The following is a 6785-nucleotide window of genomic DNA, read 5'->3' on the forward strand; positions in this document are numbered from 1 at the left end:
GCTTAGTCCAGTTGAGCTCATTTCATAGCTTCCCCTCTCTGTGGGGCCATCTGTTTTCCACTCACTTTTTTTTCTTTCCCTGATTGGTTTCACACAGGCCCTTTAGTTCATCTCAATTAGGGTAGTTTGGAGAAGATCATACTATAATCTGCAGTTGTGTCATGTGTGTGTTGTCCCTGTCCCACCCTGCTCATCCTCCCCCAGTTAGAAAACATTCCATGACGAAGAATGTTGTTGAATTTACCAGGCTTGGTGGAAAAAGACTGTGTGGGGATTTTCTCCAAAGCTGGAGGATTTCTGCAGGTAAGCCTATAAAACCTGAAGAAGAGGGTAATGAAAAAAATCTAAAAATAGAAAAAAGGAATAGGAAAAAAAGCTAAAAATTTTGACACTTTCTTTAATCGTATTGTTGACCTTTTATGTGTATCTGTGCATATATTCATGCATATACATGTATATATAAACACTGTTGACCTTTTAAATCTATACATAAATAATATATAATTTATAAATATACATTATACATATAAATATACTTATATGAATGTAATATAAAAATATCTATCTCACTTCCTTGGGGATATTCTCTTTAATTTAAAAATTTCTGACTTCCAATTCATACAGGCAATGAGTGAGGCTGGAGAAGTATAAGGAAAATTAAGAGATATTAGAAAATTCCTAGGAGCCTCTTGAAATACATCAACAGACAGATGAACCTGAAGGCCTGTTTTGCTTCTGGAAATTGTGTTGTGGGCTGGGTTTTTTTTATATATAATTTCAGACTCTGAGCAAGAGTTAGAGAATGCTGGACTGCGGAATTGCTGCTGTGGGGAGGATTTTGGAAGCAATAGTTCAGAAGCAGAAGGGCAATGTCAAGCTGGAGGAGCCCTGCCTGCCTTGCCTCCCTTGTCATTTTGTCATAATGAATAGAATGCTGTGGAATCCTCTGGGCTTTAAACAATTCTCATGTCAGATTGGGGTGGGCAGGCATCAAGCAATAGCTGACAAAATTCTAATATCATCTGTGTTGTTTGCAACAGCATTGCAATAGGCCACACCACTGAGAAGAAGAGGAGCAATCTTAATTTGAGATGTTACCTTTCAAAGCACAAAGTCCTCTTCCTCTCTGCAGGAAACAGGGTTTGCAGAACTGCTCATGGCATGTGACTGCTGTGGTCTTTGTGTGAGCGCAACAGTTCTGCCTGCCTTGTGGTGCCTTCAGTCTGAGCTTGGCACATGCTTCTCCAGTTGAAATTTTCTTGTATGTCTATTTCATAACCCCAGAGAGAAAAAGAATGCAGGTAAAATGTCAGCCTGGAAGCCTTTCCACTTTGGCTGGGGAGAGGAGCACTGCACAGCTTGGGTTGGCAGGGGGCTCAGGAGAGTTGCTCTGTCTCCCCTGCCCACACTCTTGCAGATGGATCACAGGTACCAGCCTGCAGCCCTGGCCTCTGCTGTCCTTGTCTGCTCCTGGAGCCGGTGAGAGCCGCCGGGACAGTGGAGAAAAGACAGAAATGAGCTGCTGATGAGGGAGGGAAGGTTCACAGGATTTCTTGTGGGGTTGGTAAAGAAAAGCCCTATATAAAATGGGAAAAGGCAGGGTGAAGGATGTGCTTCAAGTTACAATGGGAGGAGTGTGAGGGCTTCCCCATGTGATGCAAAGACGCCAGCCCGCTCTAGGAGCCAAGGAAAGGCTTCGTGCAAACCGTTCCATTACTGAAATATCACTGCGTCCGTGCTGCTGTGCCATCCCAGGCAGCGAGGCGGAAGGTCACGAATCGCTGCCTGCAGCAGCGTGGATGCGACAAGGAAGAGCCAGGGTCGCAAGGCAAAGCTGTGGACTGTGTTTGTTTGGGGACAGGGAGCCCCTCCGTGTTCCCGGTGCTGGCCGGTGTGCGGGACTTCGCTGCAGTTTCCACAGCTCCACCTGGTGTCGGGACGCGGCAGGGAAGAGCTTCCCAAGCTGTTGCTATCCCAAAACCTCCCGCTGCCCTTCTCTCTGTGCTGAACAAAACTGCTTTCCCGTGAGGGCCTCCCGAGGGGCCTGGTGAGTACCCACCGCCTCCTGCCTGCGGTGGCTTTGCCCCTTGCCAGGGGCAGCGTTGGTACCCGACACCTTTTAGCTTTGCAGCTGCCGTGTTGTAGAGTGGATTTCTAAGAAAGGATCGATAGGCACTTGGCTCATTTATGCCAAGTATCACTTACTGGGATAAACTGGTGATGGCATTCTCATTTTTCAGTGTGACCAGGCCATGAGCAGTGACAAACCCCAGGTGCCACCCAGAGCGTGCTGCTGCACCGCTGGCTCATGTGGTAAAACAAATGCACCAGCGCAGCTAATCAGGCTTGCTTTCTGTGGGCAAGAGGACTCAACTAAAAAAAAAAAAGCTAAAGGCTTTTTTTAGTAACTGTGTGTTTACAGCTTGCTGCCCTGCTGCTCCTGCAGATCCCAGGCTGAGGAGACAGGGGGTAGCCAGAGAACTTTCTGAATCCCACCCTGCAGCTGCTGCCTGAGTGACTGCACCTGAGCAACCACATGAGGAGCCAGGGGAAACCCAGGTATCAGGGAATGGGATCCTGAATCTTCAGCTCTGGGGTACATGTCTGCAACCAACAAATAAACCTGGGTTTGCAGGATGTTGCTTTTTCTAATACTGAGTGAGGAGCTTTCAGAGCAGAGGTGATGCTACTGTACTTTGAACTAGTATGTTTCTAAATCACTGTTTCTACCCAACTCCTCATCTGGTTTCCTGTGTAGCCACCTACAGACTAGGAAGGGCAATACTGAGTTGAGGTATTCTGACTTTCCTGGCTGCCATCTCCATTTCCGTAAGATCTGTAAATATCCTTCCTCTCTCTAGCAGGACAGGTTTAGGGTGGGAGGTATGGCTGGCAGAACATCTTCAAACTCCCCAGAGGCAACAATGAGGATCTTCAGAGGGAGCCCTTTCAGCTGTGGGCTCCCATTTATCCTGTTTCTAATCATGGCTGTACCCATTAAGACTCTACTGCCAGAGCCAGGAATAGACCAGAGTAATCCTGGGGCCCAGCATCCTTACAGAGTTTTGTAATTCACGGCCATGTGTGTGTCATCTTAATTCAGCTCATTCTGTGTGGCATTGCCTTGTGCAATATGTACAGGTACGACCTGCTACCCACCCACCAAGGCACTGTTCTCCACGTGTGCTGTAGGCGTGAGAGGCACCAGCATCGCCTGTGGACTCTCACCTACAAATCTGGCTTTTCCTACATTGGAGTTCGCAGCTTGAACCATGTAGTTTTAAACGAGCTCTTTTAACACAGCTTATGACTCAGTGGGTGTATTAGGTGGAGTCTGGAATGATTATTGACATGGTTTGCCTTTGCTAACAGCTTTTTGCTGATGGGAGTGGAGCTGTTTGCCTTAAAATATGTCCTATCAGTGCTTCTGTACTACTTCTGCTCTGGTGGGCGAGAGATAGATCTGAGGCGAGACACTTCACTGCAGAGTAGTTTGATATGCAGAGAACACCACCTGTAAAGTCCTGCCTGAAAGTCTGGAAAGTGGAATAAACAAGTGCTCCAAGAAAATAACCTAATTCTTCATGCACGCTTGCAGGGAAGTATGTGCCAAGCTGCTGTGTGCACTGGGATGGAAGATGGACCTGGAGAAGTGGGTGAGGGTGGGTGCTTTTCCTTCTCAGTGCAGCCATGCCAGTTTGCCTTGCAAGGCTGTGCCTTGTGAGAGACAAAGTGTGTGCTGGGGACAGGCAGCAGGATGGTTCAGACCTGCAGACACAACGGCAGGCTGGGTAAAGCGGTTTTCAGTGAAGGCTTTGGGTATCAGTGAACAGTCAGAAAGACCTGGGATTGTGCAGCTTCTGACATAATGGGTGGAGATGACTCCAAAACCACAGGTCTGACTGAGAAAATGGGGGAACGCCTGCAAAGAATTGACAGGATGGAAAGAACCTGCACAAGGGAAGAGAGGGATGTGGAAACCACAGTGTCTGTGGTGAGTGCAGTACTTTAACCACAAACTTGTAATGACTTGTGTGTGTGCAGAGTCGAGAGAAACTGGCCAAGGGGTGGAATTTGACATTGTAATTGAAGCATTCACAAGTGCTTGAGGACCATTTCTGATCACAAGCAAGCAGCACTTTTGCTTTGTCTCAGATGAGAGGTTGAGCTTCCAAATGTATGACACTGGGGTAACAAGGACTTGTGCTGATGAAATCCTATCATTGATGAGCTCAGCAAATATGGTGATCTTGAATTATGAGTTGCTGTGAGAGCTAAAGCCACCATGTGTTCTCCCCATTGGCAAATATTGAGCAGGATCTCTGCTTCTCCCCTGCACTTGCTTTCTCCTCCCTGCCCCCATGAGCTTGGGAAGCCGGAGTGTGTGACCATTTGAGCATATGCCAATCTCTTCAAAGATTCTCTGTAATCCCCCTATGTTAATCCTCCTGCAAGAGGAAGGAGGCTTATAGGCAGCACTTGCAAATCCACACCCAGAATATTAAGCTTGTTATAACACCTGGCCTGTCCTTGCATCTACTGACTCGTTTCCAAGGAAATTGTTGTGCGTAAGTTTCTCCCTCCCGTGGACTTACTTCGAAATGTTGCTTCAGGTAAAAGTAATATTGCTTGTTCCACACATGCTTATGAGAAGAAACGGCAGCACTCAGGGACAGCTCTCATTATTCGCTGCACTAACAGTGCTGAACATGAGAGGCCACACTTTTGAAGTGACATCTAAGGCTGCAAAAGTCTGCAGATGCAGGAAAAGTAGGTGGCTTGATCCATGTGTCCAAACATTGACTGTTAGCCTCATGCCAAGGATCCCCCTTAAGGGATACACTGGGGCCCCAACAGAGGAGCTGAAGTTCCCTGGACCAGTGCAAAATGAGGTACACCTAAGACATGCCCCACATGACAAATGCAAGGGGAACTTTAGCATCAGCTGAAACATGCAGCTGGCACAGGACTTCTGTGTTGCTCTAAAGCTTTCCAAGTGCTGCAAGTGCCGAGTGTGGCAAGGTCTGTGCTGTTTCAGCTCCCATGCCTTGTGCGGCATTTCAAGCAGACATCAATAAGAAATCAATAGCCTGCTTTTAAAAGACAACCATGGACTCTCTTCTGTGCTTCGTGGCAAAGAACACAAGGAGACCTATGCTGGAAGGGTCTCCACACCTGTGGCAAGCAGGGCACTGGCACAGCTAAGGAAAGCAGGGGCCAAGTCACCTGCCAGAAATTGCCGCTCTCCACAGTTATGGCCACATTCTAGTTTAGCTGGTTTCCTTCTCAGCAGTATTTGTGAAAAAAGTATGAAAGAGGCTTCCGTTCTTCACAGGGATTATGTTTAATCACAATGGATATTAAGGAATGAAAAATTAATTAAATAAATAATGACGCCCACCAGACATTAACAACCAAGGAAGAAAAGGCAAGGGAGGAACCTTGGCTCCAAGCAGGCAGCAGGTACTGGCTCACTGGAAAGCTCACAGCAAGGGAAGGGCAAGAGAAGGGAGCAGGCAAAGAATAAAGGGTTGCAGTGCAGGAACTGTGAAGAAATTAAAGAGAAAACCCCATTGTTCCGTTCCATTATAAAAGGGGAAGCCGGAAAGGATTCTTTTGATAGATTTTTCTGATGAAAAATCAAGCATTAACATGGCAATATTATATCTGAAAACCGTTTCGTGAAATAAAACAAACGAAACTCCTTAAGTTATTTTAAAACCCTTATTTTAAAAAAGGACGGGGGGTGGGCACGAAAAGGGAGCAGAGAGAGAAAAGAGAGAGAGGGGGACAGCGTTACCACAGAACCCCGGCTGTTTTTCAGCATCAGTTTGGCAGACGGGGCGTGCGTGTTGCGAACTGCGGTGCGTTTGCGTGGATTCCGTGGCAGGCTGGGCGCGATTTTTAAAGAGCAGCCGGCTGCGTGTCCCTTCCATCGGCAGGGACAGGCTGCCGTGGTTACAGGCGCGCTCCCGGAGCAGCTGCGGTCTCCCAGCGCCGGGGCGCGGTGGCTGCGGGCGGCGGCGGCTGCCGGCTCGGTGCCGCGGGGTTGTGCTCCGGGCTCGCTGCCGCGGGCAGCACGGGGAACGCGGCCGCGGTCACGGCTACATGCAGGCGGCGGCCACTGCAGGGTGGGTGCGGGCGGCGGCTGTGAACACGAGATCCTCATGGCGCCAAGCTAGTTCCCGGAATGGGCACAGCAGGGCGAAACAGGCACAGGCAGGGAGACAGGAGCACGGGGAAGAGGGCGCGAAGGCGGGAGCAGAAGGGGCCAAGCTGACCCTCCAAGTGACCCAAAGCAAAAAAACAAATCAGACTTCGTAGTGTTGCGGCTAGCTGCTTTTATGTGCCCCAAAATCCTGCCTCAACTTGGCTTCACAGGCCCGTTTTTGGCGGGCATTTTTGGCGGGCATCTGGGTACTTGCCTTTACCAAGTACAGCAAGCCTGGGGGGCGGGGAGCTGCTCGCAGTCTAATCATGGAAACCTCTGCCCTGACTGGCTGCCAGGTGAAGCTTCTCCGGGCACAGGGCAACACAGTTTTTTAATAGGAATTTTCTTCACCTCATTTGTGACATATGTTGAGGCATATATATTGGTCCCTCTCACCCATGCAGGCTTCAAAACACATGTGTTGAGTGTGCAAGAGGGCATTGGATTTTACTTCTGGCTGTTAATCAGTGAACTCCCAGCTCCATCAAGTGATAACACAATGCTTCATCTTTAATGATGAGGATCATACCAGCCTGATTAAACTCATCTAAATCTGATGAATCCATGAGAGATC

Source organism: Coloeus monedula (assembly GCF_965178545.1).
Source record: "Coloeus monedula genome assembly, chromosome: 1".
In the NCBI taxonomy this organism is placed as follows: domain Eukaryota; kingdom Metazoa; phylum Chordata; class Aves; order Passeriformes; family Corvidae; genus Coloeus; species Coloeus monedula.